Here is a 15,598-nt window from a genome sequence, read left to right on the forward strand (position 1 = left end):
GGGTCTCCGCATCTTTCAGCACTTGGCTCACATAATAAACTGGTTGCTGTTTGCCATTCTCTTCCCTGATCAAGGCTGCTCCAACTGCCAGGGCCCCTGCTGACAGGTAAAGGGATAGGGCCTGGTTGAGTTTTGGTTAACACGGGGGTTGAGAAATGTACCTTTTGATTTCTTCGAATGCGCTTTGGCATTCCGGGCTCCAATTAACTTCTCTCTTGTTGGTTGCTCCTTTTAACAGGTCAAAGAAGGGTAGGCATCTTTCAGCTAGCTTAGAGATGAATCTTCTGAGTGCAGCTAGTGATCCTGCTAGCTTCTGCACATCTTTTTGTGTTCTGGGAGCCTTCATCTCTTGGATTGCCTTTATCTTTTCTAGGTTGGCTTCAATTCCTCGGTTGCTTATCATGAATCCAAGAAATTTTCCTGCCCCTACTCCGAATGTGCATTTTTCTGGATTGAGCCTGAGTGAGTATTTTCTCAAGTTGTCGAAGCATTCTCTCAGGTCTCCTATGTGCCCGGGGATGCTTGTAGAGTTTGCAATCATGTCGTCGATATATGATTCCAGGTTCCTTCCGATCTGGTCTTTGAAGATTTTATTCATTGCTCTTTGATATATTGTTCCCGTATTGGTCAATTCGAAAGGCAGCATCACATAGGCATAGACCGCCCTGTGGGTGATGAAGGCTATTTTTAGGATGTCTTTGGGATTCATCTTTATCTGGTTGTACCCCGAGTAGGCGTCCATGAAACTTAGCATTACGTGCCCAGAAGTTGCATCGATCAATTGATCAATATTTGGCAAGGGGTAGGGGTCTTTGGGGCATGCACTGTTCAGGTCTGTGTAGTCGATACACATTCTCCATTTTCCGTTTGCTTTTTTCACCATCACTACATTTGCCAGCCATTCTGGGTACTTGACTTCGCATATTATTCCAGCTATGAGTAGTTTCTCAATTTCTTCATCGATTGCTTTCTGCCTTTCTGGGGCAAAATTTCTTCTCTTTTGCTTGACTGGCTTCCTCTCTGGGTTGACGTCCAAGCTATGCATCGCTATGGATTCATCCAACCCGGGCATGCCTTTTGGGGTCCAAGCGAATATGTCAGAGTACCCTTGGAGTAGTGATACCAGGTCATTTCTGAAATTAGCCTCGAGGCCGGATCCTATCTTTATCTTTTTGGAAGGATCGCTTGTATTGATCATAATTGTTTCCGTTTCAACAGCTGCCTATATCTTTGATTGATCCATGTTTGATACCATCTGCTGGATCCGAGCCTCTGTATTCTTCTTCATATAAATCTGAGCCTGGGTTGTCATCTCTTTATTATTTCTTTCTTCAATAATTTCTGGGTTGGTTGTTTGCACAGTAGGGTTGGTTTGGCCAAGGCCTAGGCCCAATTCAATCCCTTCTGTGACTTGGTTGCTTTTTTGCTCTTCTGAGCTTTGTTTGGTTACTTTTGGATCTGAGAGGGACTCTATGATCTGAACTTCTTTTCTCGCATCATCCCTTGAGTGTGGGCGATGTTTTTTAATACTTTGCTGTTTCCGGAGCACCACAGCCTTTCTCTTGTTGTCTTGATGAGTTTCAACCATTACCAGAGCCTGGCTATAACATCTTTCAGCTACCTCATAGTGTTCCTTGATTTCTCCTACCCCGGTTGGAGTTGGGAATTTGATTTTCAAATGTGATATAGAGGTGATTGCTTGGATCCTGGTCAAGGCCGAACTCCCGATTATGCCGTTGTAGGATGAGGGGGTATTGATCACGTAAAACTTTATCACATGGGTAACTTGGTTTGAGCCCGATCCGAATACGACTGGCAAGTATAAAGTTCCCTGGATCGGGACCAAGTTGTTCCCGAACCCATACAGAGGGTCCTCTTGGCATTCATTGGAGCGTACGCTCCCAAGCTTCATCCTGTCCACGGTATGCTTGAAGAGTATGTTTACTGAGGATCCATTATCTATTAACATCCTTCTTACTTCGTTGTCAAAGACATCAAGTGTTACCACCAAGGCTTCGTTGTGATTCGGGTTGACCCCTTCATAATCTTTACTGCTGAATGAGATCATCATCTCCGGGTAGGATTGAATGGAGAACACCTCATCTCCTGAGCCCGGGCTCCTAGGGGGAGAGTGTGAACCTCCCAGGACCACATTTACCACATTCTTACTTTTTCTTTGCCTTTCTTCTCTCTAATTTTTCTCCCTTGAGATGTATTGATTCAGGTTGCCTTTCTTGACTTGATCTTTAATGAAGTATTTTAAAGAGAGACAATTTTCAGTCTTGTGTCCATGGGTTTCATGATAGTCGCATTGCCTGTTGTAAGGCCTGCTCTCTGGAGGAGTCTGCATTGGCTTTGGAGGATAGTAGAATGGCTTTCCCTTGATTTCTTTCAGTATATCTTCCCGGGTCCTGTTTAGTGGTGTCCACTCTGGCTCTTGCCTAGGCTCCCTTGCCTGTCTAGGTGGACCGGGATCACTTTTGGATTCTGTTTTAGGGCCCAATCTTTGGAATATTGGGGTATTTTGTACAACATTTGTTTGCTGGGTTTGGTTGCTTTGTTTGAACTTTTTCTCCTGATGGTAACCCCCTTTCGGTCGGTCATCAGAAGATTTGTTCCTGTTTCCTCCATTCTGAGTCATTCTCATCGCCTGGAGAACATCTGTTTCTTTTATGAACCGGGCTGCCATAGAATAAGCCGCGACCAGGCTTTGGGGCTCTTTGTTTATCAACTCCACAATATACCTCTCATTGTATTCTGGATCCAGGTTTCTTCGAAATATGCTTAGAGCCTCCCTTTCATCGAGATTCGAAACTTTGTTGATGGCTTCCTGGAACCTCCCATACTAGCGGATTGTCTCCAGGTGGCACATGTGCATTTCATGTGTTTTATTGGCTCTGGATCTTCTAAGGAAGGCTCCTCTGAATTCTTTCCAGGAGTGGTTGCTTCTTGATGGGATTCTGCTAAACCATATTTGAGCCCCCCCTTTGAGGGTCGAGGCGAAGAATCTGGATTTCGTCAAATCATTGTAATAGTATATCTGAGCTATCTGTTCAAAGTAGTTGAGGTGCTCTTCCGGATCCCCCAATCCATCGAAAGAGTCGAAGTTGTAGTGTTTGAGGTTTTTCTGCCGAGGGATGGCTTCTAGGGAGTGACTGAAGGGCGTGAGGGTCTCCCCAACTTCCAACCCGAAATCTTTCTCTATTTTTCTCTGGAGCTCGTAAATCATGTCCTTGAGATCTTTCTGACCCTCCTCTTCGTCATCAGAAATAAGTTCGGGGGTAGGGTCCCTCCGAGTTCTTTTGCCTCTTGCTTTAGCTAGGAGCCTCTCCTCCTCCAGTTGCATTCTTTTCTGAATTTTTTGCTCCAGCTTTCCCTCTTCTTCCTTTCTTATCTTTTCTCTGATTTCTTCTAACTTTTTCTTTCTGGTTGCTTCTGTCTCCTTCCTACTAGGCTCCTTTTGATTCTTCTTTGCCTTGGCCCCAATTCGGTCGAAGACAGATCTCCTGGATTGCTGAGAGTCCCCGGACTCTTCTTGCTCATCATCTTGCTCAAATTCCATCTGAGCCCGGGCTTGTTCATCTCTGTAGAGCCTGATTGCTTCAGCAAGTTCGTGGCTTGTTAAGTTAGCCATATGCTCCTCTGCAACTGGAACATTGGTGTACTTGTACTGATTGAGCTCTATGACATTTCTGGCATCCCTTACCGGGGTATGCTGCGTTAGTGGTTGCTCCTGGAAGATCTCTCTGTCTCCTCCAGGTTCTTAGGCTTGAGAGGGTTCTTGATCCTGAATGTGGGTACTGGCGGAGGGCCTACCGGCTGTACTTTTTCCTGCTCTTGCCATTACCACAATTGTGCAAACAACTGACCAAGATTTGAGGCTACAAATATGGATCTGGGGTTGCTTTTTTGAAGATTACAAAAAATTTCCAGAATAACAGCAAGCAAACTTTTCTGGGTTTTGCTAAGAATAATACTAAACAAGAACAGCAGGCTCTTGAACACAAAAGAAAATATGCAAGCTAAAACAGTTCTGGGTTTTAAAATTACCAAGACTATCAAACCCCAGACTTCAAAACTATCAAGATTATCAAACCCTAAACAACCAAAACTTAACAAACAAGAGCGGGCTCACACAAACGTGGCCTAAAGTAACAAGCTCACACAAACGTGGCTAAAATGAAAACTCATATTCAAGAAAGGGTTTTGCTGTTTATGTTCTTACAGGTTTGGAAGTGGACTCTCTCAAGAGTTTGCTGATGAAGATGAATCCAGGGGCACCGAGACCCAAGGATGGAGCGGCCCTCCTTCTAGCGCCAAATGATAACTCCGGTGAGCGGGCGGCTCCGTCCGACGGCGTTCCTGGACCTTCTGTGCGTGGATGAGGTGTAGCTGCTGGTTGGGCGCCTGCAAAACAACACGGGAAGGGGGGTTTGGCTCCCACGGCGCCTCCGGTGTAAGAATAAGAACTGGGCCTTTGAAGAAGATGAAGGTATGTATATCTAATGTAGAGGCTGCTGTGTGTGTGTTTTATGGATGTGTATATGTGATGGCTGCTGTGTGTTTATGAATACATGAGAGTGTGTGAGTGTGCAAGAGTGAATATTTTCCAACCCCTAAACCTTTCAGCCTTGGGGGTATATATAGCCCCAAGGTAGGGTTTAGGGGTAGTTATCTCTAAATTTGGGCCGTTGGATCTTGGGATCAGAGGACGCCTGGCTTGGGTGGATTGCTTAACGTGTCCAGGGGAGGACCACCTCCAGAGTGTCCTAACGGCCCCTGACACGCGCCGTGCTTGTCTGATGTGCTGGTTGTTGATAGCTGTCATAGTCACGTGCCCACGTACCTTTGTTTGGGGGTTGTGGGATGTGCATGTGTTTGCTGGGACCTCCCTCACTGCGGTTTTGGCCCCGATCCGGATTCGGGTATGCAGGCGGACCCGGATCCGGGAAATAGGATAGACCCGGGCCTGGGCTCTTATGCGTGATTGGCCTGGGAGAGGGGGTCTTAGCAGGTCAGTTGAGCCTGCCTCCCTTTAGTCCAGGTTGACGCCTATCCGGGTCTCTTATACCCTATCAATTCTAATAGTTTCTTTTAGAATGGTATGATAAATTAGAATTTTATAGTGTAAACATATTGGGTTTCACTTATTAAAGTGGTGTTATTTACCCGTTTTCTTTATGTTATGTTTATAAAATTAATTGTTGTGGACCACGGTCTCTTATGTATTTTTACTCGCACAAACTACATAATACAAATGGAGATCTATTTCCAAAGCTCTATTTATATGATCCAGGAATTTTCGGCCTTTCTTCTAAGGCCAGGGCCTGAGAGGGCAGCCTTAACTGATTAGGATTAACCATGGTATTGAATAGTTTGAACATCCATTCAATCCAAGGCTATCGCTTAATGAAAACCCCCTCGCTATTTATGACAATCATTTGCATGTGAAAGACTCTCTATTTATACAGTTTGCTAGATTTACAAAAGACTTAAAAAGAAACTGTAATTATAATTGTTTAGACTAATTGAGATATAAACACAGCAACAACAAAATGGTAATGCTAACCAGAGAGTCTGTTGCAGCATAGACTTTATTACATTGACTTAATCAGACAGCTTATAATTGGTTTCTCTAATACATCATACATCCCCCCAAAATTGGTGTTCCATCAGCAACAACGATTTTGAAACGAAGAGAGTTAAACTGAGTTCAAAGATACAATTTGTATGAAAGTCCTACTACGTGATCATTGGTATATAATCTATATCTCTTCTATATAATAGGAGAACAAATGTATAATTTCATTAGATTAAAAAGTCTCATTGAAAAAACTAAATTACCCTTATTTTTAATATTTATATAAAAGATGTGCTTTGTGGATGTAAGTGTGCTAAATGAATATTTTATTTAATTTAAAGATACTTACTTGAATTCCGAAAAAAAAAATAGTTAGTTGAATATTTGTACAGTTAATTTTAAAGAATTGAATTTCAGATATAAAATTAGGTATAGTACATAAATGGATTATTATCTTATTTATTAATTACTTTTTAATTTGAAAATATATCTCATATATTTTTAACATATTTTTTATTATAAAAAGTAATTAAAATGTACATATATAATTTTTTTAAAAATATTGAATATAGAATCGCTTATATATAAATAATCTATATTGGTATTACATATTAAGATAAGTTCGAATTATAATGAGTCAATGCATTTTAGAACTTGGTCCATTGTTCAAATAATACTCGAAATTTGACTACATGACCCGGCCGAAAAACATCGTCACATTTTACGTTTAGTACATTTAAATTACAAGTTCGGTGAAAATATCTTACCAATAATGTGAAATTTTTTAATATCTTATGTTAATATAAATTTATGTGTTTGAAGTCTTTATAGGATCAAGTCAATTGATTATTAATATTAAAATTACTAACTTCTCTAGTAACGCATTATTATTTTTGGGATTTGTCCCAATTTTAAGAATATTTGAAATTTGAAATGAGATCTCACTAGATTTGTTAAAACTACGATTATATATTAAATCAATTTATTTTTCATTTTTCACTTAAAAAAAACTAACTTTTTAAAAAGAATTCTTTTAGATCAACAATATTCATTGATCAAGATAATATTGTACAAATATTTTGAATTATTCAAATAAAATTTATATCTATACTATATTTTAGCATTTGATTCAATGCATTTTATATTATTTAAGGAAAAACATATATTGTTCAACAATTTGAAAGAATTAACCAGTTCAACTGATATTTATAAAACTTTATCGAGCTGAAAATTTTTAATTTTAGAAGAATAGTATAAAATGTTATCAAATTATTATATGAAGAAATATTAGAGTCGTAGTGAAAAAAACTTAAAAACGGTTTAAATAACGATATAAATACAATTTTTCTTTCGAATTCTTGAAAAAAATCATGAATATCAATGATAAGTCTTAAAAATATATACTTCATTTTATGTTACAACCATGATTGATATCCGGTTGCGTAAAAAATAGAAATGGATTGTTTGTCAGTGATAATGTGAATACCGTATATAAATTATAGCAATTTATTTCTTACATAATTTTAATTTTTGAATAATTATAAATGCATGTTATTTAAGTAATCAATTATCTCACTAGATGTTAATAATGATTATACATGTACATAAATCAGATATTTAGCATATAAATAAGTGAAACCATCATAATTTACTAATAGATGTAACATACAATAATTTACATGCTAACACACACATACATATAACTTAATCTTACTTTGTTAACAATAGTGTAAATAAAAAACTGACACTTTCCCATACATACATACGTTGAATTTCAAAAACTAATATTTTTCATTAAAATCAACTTTAATATTAACAATAATGTAAATTTTACATTATTGTATATTATAATTGCAAGTCATTCTGACTTCAGTTATGCATTTTTTATCTTTTTAAATTGAGTAAGTTAATTGTAAGTTAGTAGTTAACTCAGTAATAATATAGAGCAGTACATATAATTTATTTAAATAAAATTCAAGATTTTGGTCAACTTCGTATTTAACATATATGTTAATTTGTAGTTTTTTATTTGTAAACATACTAACGGCATTCTACAGATTAAGTTTAATTGTTTCATTATAAATGTACAATTACTACCCTGTTTATATTCATTCATTAAATATAATTAACGGGTAAGAAAAATATAATATAATAATAGTTGAGGGGATATTCACTCCTAAAAGTGAGGAAGCATTCGAAGCTCCTAATATTATAGAGGGGGACATGGAGCTTGTTGGAGAGAAATTCTATCTCCATTTCTTCAAAATTTGACTCAAGAGCCTCTATACGGATATTGTTGGAGTTGCTCTACAAACATTATAATTGCATGATGCATAAAAAAACTCTAGAAAATGACTCGTGCCTCGCACGGGTTATTATGCTAGTTAAACTTTAATAGCTAAACATGAATATAATTTGTAGTTTGGTTAAACATGATTTTGGTTATCCTTTTATATAATAAATTATTATTATTGTTATTATTATTAGGTCCCCGGTAACGCGACATAAAGACTCCTTATTGTTATTATTATTATTATTATTATTATTATTATTATTATTATTATTGTATAAGTATAGGTAATTTATATTAATAAAATGACTAATGTTATGTAAATCCAAAAACAAACATTACACACGCCACAGACTATCTGCAATTTATTCTCTCTGCAATTCATTCTCCTTACGGCCTCTTGCACCACTCCATACGCATCACTCGGCTAAGGTCGATCACTTTTTTCATTTGTGGTTGTTGATCAATTTTTTACAATTAGGTTTAAATTTCATAATCAATTTATGTTAAATTACTCGGTGAAGTTGTATGTATTATAATTGTGTATATGTCTTTATGAATGATTTAAAGTATATTTGTAATATTTCATAATTTTTTGAATAATAATAATAATAATAGGATATTGAAAAAAAAATATAATTGGATAAAGATTAGGATTTTAAAATTGAATTAGACTACTGGGCCTAAAATTAAAATCAGATTTTAATACGGATAACTTGGTGGTTAAGAAACAAGGTTTTGTATCGTTATAAATACATCTTATTCGTCTTCCTCGTTTTTAATATTAAAATTCGTAGGTCTCCTTTACACAAAAATCAGCAATCTTGTAAAATTCGTTGAAAATTTATCGTAAGTCGGAATTCATTGATTCTGGACTTTTCGAAAAGGTCTTTTCATTCTCTACAACTTTCGTAGTTTATGTTTTTCAAGATAACATTGTTTAGAGGGTCAAAAAAAAGGCTAAATTAAGATATGATCAGAATTGAAATCGTTGAGTTTTTCAAGATTTGAGATGTGTTGTTTTTCATGGGTTACCATGGATTGAATATGTACTCTAATGTGAATTATCTGTTTGCGTGATTGAGACAAGTAAATTTTCATTTCTCTGTATTATTTGTTTGCTACGTGTTATGTAAGTAACTATTCGTTGCTCCGTATTACTTGTTTTCTTATGTGTTACGTAAGTAACTACTCGTTGCTCCGTATTACTTATCTGCTTACATATTTTGTAAGTGACTATTTGTTCCTCTGTATATTTTAAAACATGAATTATCTATTTGATTACATAAGTGAATCTTTATTGCTCCATATGTATTGTGTAACGTGCCTTATTATGTGTGATTATATGTTCTCGGATATTTATTTAGTTATTATAAGTATGATATGGATATGTGATTAATAAGATAACAATTTTTTCGGAAATCCCCAGTCTTAGTCATGTATAAAAATTAGAACCCGATCACTGGGTAGTGTGATACATAGAACTTAGAACTAGTTTGTGCACGTTCCGGAACACATTGATACCTTGTCAAGCTTCGGTTTCACTTGACGAGGGATGTAAACTAGCCCCCCATCGAATAAGAATAAGAACCCTGTCACTTAAGAAGTGTTACATAAAGTATAAGATGTCGGTCACTGGCAAAGTGTGGCATAAGGTGTGATTTAGGATTGTGGAACTAAAGTTAAGAATTTGTTATTAAGATTTATTGATTGATTAAGAATTTTGATGATGTGGATTATATAATATGTTGTGTGATTCATTTTGATGCTTGTCATAGAAAATATATTATGATCTTTGCTGTCGAATATTTGTGTAATTCTATATGACAGATGTTACGTGTTATGTGTCCAAATTGTGTTTTCGAAAAGATAATATTATTATTATTTTGAGCCGTTGGACGGTAGTTGCTTGCTGGGCTTCGCAACTCATTCTTTTAATATTTCAGGTTTGGTCTAAGATTCGAGTTGGATAGCACTAGAGTTCGAGGACCTTAATATTTTATGTTAGTTTCGATTTAGAGCTGGTGGTCCAAAAAGTGCGGGTTGTTATAATATTAATTGTTAATAATCCTTTATACTTCGTGTTAGTGTTAAATCCCACTAGGGGCTTGAATGTTCTTGCATTGTATATATATAGTTCATAAAATTCGACAATACAGCCCAAGCACACATGGAGCAATTATGTAAAATATCTGGAATATGCCTTCTCTAAGGGTAGCGGAAAAAATACAAAATTGAGTTCAATTCAAACTTCGCCGCATTAAACCTCTAAATAACTGGAATATGCCTTCTCTAAGGCTGCCTCAGGTATAGTTTTCTATTCTTAAGAACTGAATGCATGATATTGAACTTTAATAATATCTAACATATAAGTTGATAACTATAGTTGGCGATATTGCTTTTGAATAAGGATGTTACTAAAGATGATAATAGCTACCCTACTATTATGCACTAAAAAATACGGGGTTCGAGTTTAATAGCCGGCTCGGGGAGATAAATGCATTCGCTTTTCGTGTTGATCCATTTAAATAGTGTGGAAATCAGTTATTTAGATGATATGTGCCAGCCTAATTGACCTTAGCTCCGGAATTTGAATGCAGTTCATCCTTAGTAAATTGTACTACGGTGTTGGTTAAAGTATCTCCGTTTTTTCTTCTTTTTAAGGTATAACTTTCAACTTATAAATCATTTAAAATCGTGTGAGCATCATTTTAAATCCGGGTATTAAATTATTCAACATAAATGCTCTGTATGAAACTTAGACAATACCTAAATGTCTAAATACACTCCTTGAAAAAAGAGCAGTAAATACACTATGTTGACCATGAGTTCGTCAACATATTGTATTATTACAAACGGAGACATGCAATCTGAGGACCTGATATATGAGATTGTGATACGATAAAGCCCAATGCCGGTAATTGGTCTATAAAAATGTGTTTAGTATATATATCTTTTTTTGTGTACACATAATTAGAAGTTAACTACAATTTAAAGTACTATACAGGAGCAAACATTTTTTTTACATTCGCAATGCTAGGAAATCACTTCGACGTCGGTCTTTGTAGTGTATTCTTAGATGTCATCTCATCATTTAAACTTCTCCCTTTAGCCATTATGTTTTCTCCAATAGATTCACTAAGCTAAAGTAACATAGAGATTTGTCCAAATTTGTCTATACTAAAGTATAATAGCCAAACAAGGATATAATTTGTAGTTTGCTTAACCCTTTTTTTGCTATTCTTTTTGCTAATAATATATGAAATATATATAACTATTTATTAAATAAATAGATGTTTCCTATGGACCTTGATACATAAGCTCCAGTCGGGTAATATTTGTTTCTTTGTTGGTATCTATTTGATTCTGATCATCATTGATCAATTGCTTACATTATGATTATGTAATTCGGTTTAAATTACAAAATCGATTCTTGTTTGATTATTATAGTTGAGATATGTAGTATTTATGTACTAGGTATGTAGTAATAGTATGTTTTGTGAAATGTTATCACTTACTCGAATATTAAACTGTAGTTATTGTGAATTTATTCTGCTTTATTTAATGTTATGAGTATTACTGCTTTAAAGTATTTAAGTGTTATCGGGATTAATTCAGTTGTAAAGGTGCAAGCTTGAAAGGGCAACATAAATATAGTGATTAGATATTGACTAATTAACTGGAAAAAAAATAAAAAAACAACCAATCAAGATTCAGCAGTAGAACTCATTCTAGCACACAAAGATACGTTGCTACTAGTTAGATTTTGATTACACATCTGCCTTCATTTTAAAGTTTTAACTACTAGAGAAAAAAACCCAGAAAATCCAATAAGTTAAAGTATGAAGTGATTTGTCATATAACAGCCTTCATCATGCACATGTTGACTAGATTAAGACTACAACATGGGAGTATACATGATCTTATGTTAGTATTTCAGACTGGTTAGGACGTGAAATTCCATGTAGTTAGTGTCAAAAGGTATATGTACATATGTTTCATCATCACTTTTTACAAGAACTTTATGTTGTCTTATAATCAACTGCATCCTGATCAATTAATCCAATAAATACTTTAGACGAGAATGTGCCATTTTTCCTCGGCTTTCCCTGGAAATTATTTGCCTGATATAACTTTCAAGGACAGGTTTTTCTTAACGTGAATCCAATTAAACAACAACATGGTGTTGCGTGGAGGTCCCTACAATGCACGTTCAACATAGTCTCCTGCTTGTGCACAACCCCATGGCTTAGATGGGGCATCTTCAAGGAAAGGTCTTAGCCATGGATTTTGCACATATACATGATTAGGTCATGTTACGATTATCACGGGAGAATCCCAAATTCAAATTTGGTACCTTTGATTCCTTTCTGCTTTAATTTAGAAAAATATTTAATATGAATGGTTTATGTTCTCCTGTCACAAAGGTTTGGACTTTAGTGATATTCTATATCCCTTCAGTTCATCAGGTAAATATTTGATAAAACCCTACATAAATATTATTAAATAAATGTAAACTTTGGATAATAAGAGGTCTACCAACTACATGCCACATGAAGCAAATGTGATATGATTTTTGTCCACAATTCTGCGTGTAGCTGGGGTAGCCCTGTCTTTGATATATATATATATATATATATATTATATTTTAATGTATATAACACAAATGAAATATAGTTTCACCAGTGGTTGAATTGTATTTACAATTATGTAGTAGGGAACATGGAATGTAGTTTCATAAATACAAATAATAGAATTATGATACTGTGAAGATATAATGTATTTTTTCACCAAATTAAAAAAATATGCTCTATACATGAGCTTATTAGAATGTTTATTCTACTAGCGAAATGATGTTGTGTTGATTATATTTGGTGAACTATCTCATTTTCTTCGTACTAATAATGACTCAAAGTAGATTTTTTTCTTTTCTGCTTCATCTTCAAACAAACTTAGTTTAAAAATAGCTAATGTGAAGAATAAGAGTAGAAATGTTGTTATTTTAGGAAGTGCTACTGCTAAAAGCTAAACTTGATTTTTTGTATATTTTTAACTGTTAGTTAGTTACTAAGAAGGCTTTATACTATTGTTTTTAAAATAGGAGTTTGTTTTGTCAGCATATTCAATTTTTTTTAGATTAACACACTCATTAAATTATTTGTTTATTTTCTTATAAAGTAAAGTGGAGCAAGAATATTTTACGTCAATTAAATTATGTGGTGTATTTGTTTTTATCTAACCGCAAGCGCACAGTGTCTATTGCTAGTACAAAGTGGCAAGCGCAGGTCGTATCCACAAGGAGACTAAGTTTTAAGAATTTCAATTTAACTGTTATGAATTATTTTTGAGAGAAGAAGGAATAGTGAAGGTTTTTAACGAACTTACTAATGCAAATTATATATGTTTTTAAATCAATTAACTAAAGGTCTAAGGCGATGCAGGTTCATCATGTTTACACCAAACTAATCATAAAATTATAACAATTTAGTGGGTCAAGTAATTAAAGTAAAAGTTAATCTTTCTCAAGCATTAACACTTTCATAAATCCAGTGATGCTCCCGCTCTCACTTTCAATTTTGCTATCGTATGTGTTCCTTTAGTGAGTAAAATCTCCTGATCTATTAACCATATTGCATACAAATAATCTATGATATTGGCCAACTACACAGATTAAGTAATAAAATATATCGACTATAATTATTTTTTACCCATCAAACTACTGATCAATTAAAGCATATTCATGGTGCAAACATGGCTTTCCTTTGCGCCCTAGAATGAAACTACTCACTCATGCTACATATAAAAGCAATGAAAACAATGATGAACGCCATGTAAAATAGATACTAATAAAACAAGAATAGATAGAAATGCCTTAAATTTTAGATTAATGAAGAAATCAATATCCAACCTGGAATAAAGTGTTATGAAAGAGATGAAGAAACTGAAAAGCCCTAGCTCTGTAATAACACGTACGTATGTATCTATATTAGCTAATAATCAAATCTGATGTCTAGTCTAATAATAAAAGTATTTTATTATTCTAATCAAATTATAAGTGAGAGTTCTAAATCGAGTAGGATTCTGTAATAAAAATTCATAGTTGTCTGTTCTCTGCAGTTTTTAGGCTTCTCCAGTTGGATTATCTTTACTAGACCATCTTTGAATTAAAGATAATTTTGTGAGTTTCGTGTGGGCTGTAAGATCGTCAAAATCGGACTTATGGATCTCTAGATACGACCCAAACAATTTTTGTAGCCCGTGTAGTCCAATATTACGAATTTTCTTCTATTTCCACACTAAAATATGACTTTTTACTCCAAATCCTTCAAAGTCTCAAATTTCCTTGTAACCTACAATAAAACATCAAATCTATTATATAAATATCCAAATCAGTGCAAAACAGAACTAATATGAGAATAAAATCATATAAAATATAGATAAAAAAATATATTCTATCATTATGAAAGCATGAATAATTCATGTCCAGTTTTGAGTAACGTGAGAAGACCTACTTCAATTACGAGAGGATCCAACGAGGTTTGGAGTTTATACTTTTACTCAACTTACTAAAATATTAATATTTTGTGAAGATTTTCTCAAATTTGACATCATTGTTAACTAAATGTGCTCATTTTTTCAGTATGATATGGAAAGGGTGTCCCCAAGACTATTAAACTATCAAGAAACAAGGAAGTCAATAAACATTGCATCTGCTGATAGACAAAAGTTTGGTAAGAAATCAAGGAGGAACAATACAAATGACAAGCTTACAGTCACCATTCAGTTGCCGCAACTTCCAATGATTTTGTAGTGAGCTATATACGAATTTAGCCGACAGTCAGATTTTGGTATTTAGTGATGTTCTTGGATGTATGTTGGGAATATGTTGTATGCTTGATGATAGTGATTTTATAGTTATCAACGGATAACCACTTAATAATCCGTTCATAGAGTAGCTTAAGTTCAAATAAGTTTTGTAGCACATTCCTGTATACTGTAATGTCTTAGAAGATTAGAAGTTGTAGGATATTCTAAGTCATGTTGATTTTGTTGTGCAAGACATGCCTGTACTATAACAAGACTAAGTCAAATTGACAACCCAAAGTAAGTTGTATGATAATCTAAGTTTGCATTTTGTATTGTATCACTTAAGTCTGTAAAAGTGAAAATAGATTAGACTGAAATATTTTTCTGTAAACAGTCTCAAGCCTAAGAATAAACTCTGGAAGAAGATCATGAAGACCATGCCTCAGAGAAAGTGTGAAGAAGCTTGGAGTTGAATAAATCTGTTTTGGGAAAAACATTCTAATTCAAGAAATCTACAAGTCACAGATTAAGTGTTATAGAGAAGTCATTCGAGAACTCCAGAATGACTTATCGAGAAGTTAAGAAAAACTTATAGAGAAGTCTCAGAGATATCGACAAGCCAAACTGAAGACATGAAGATTGAAGATATCGACAGATCATTTCTTTGCTAGAGAACTCTGAGATATCGACAAGTCAAAATATCACTAGAGAACTCAGAGATATCGATAAGTTGATTCTACATGCAAAGAAATAGAGACCTCGATAAGTCAAGTTCATTCGAGGACTCAGAGATCTTGATAAGTCAAGATTATACTCGAGTACTCAAAGATCTCGACAAGTCAATTTCACATTCGAGAACCGAGAGACTTCGATAAGTCATAACAACTATAGAGTAATAAGAGATCTCGATAAGCCATTAT

Source organism: Apium graveolens, chromosome 1 (genome assembly GCF_009905375.1).
Source record: "Apium graveolens cultivar Ventura chromosome 1, ASM990537v1, whole genome shotgun sequence".
Classification (NCBI taxonomy): domain Eukaryota; kingdom Viridiplantae; phylum Streptophyta; class Magnoliopsida; order Apiales; family Apiaceae; genus Apium; species Apium graveolens.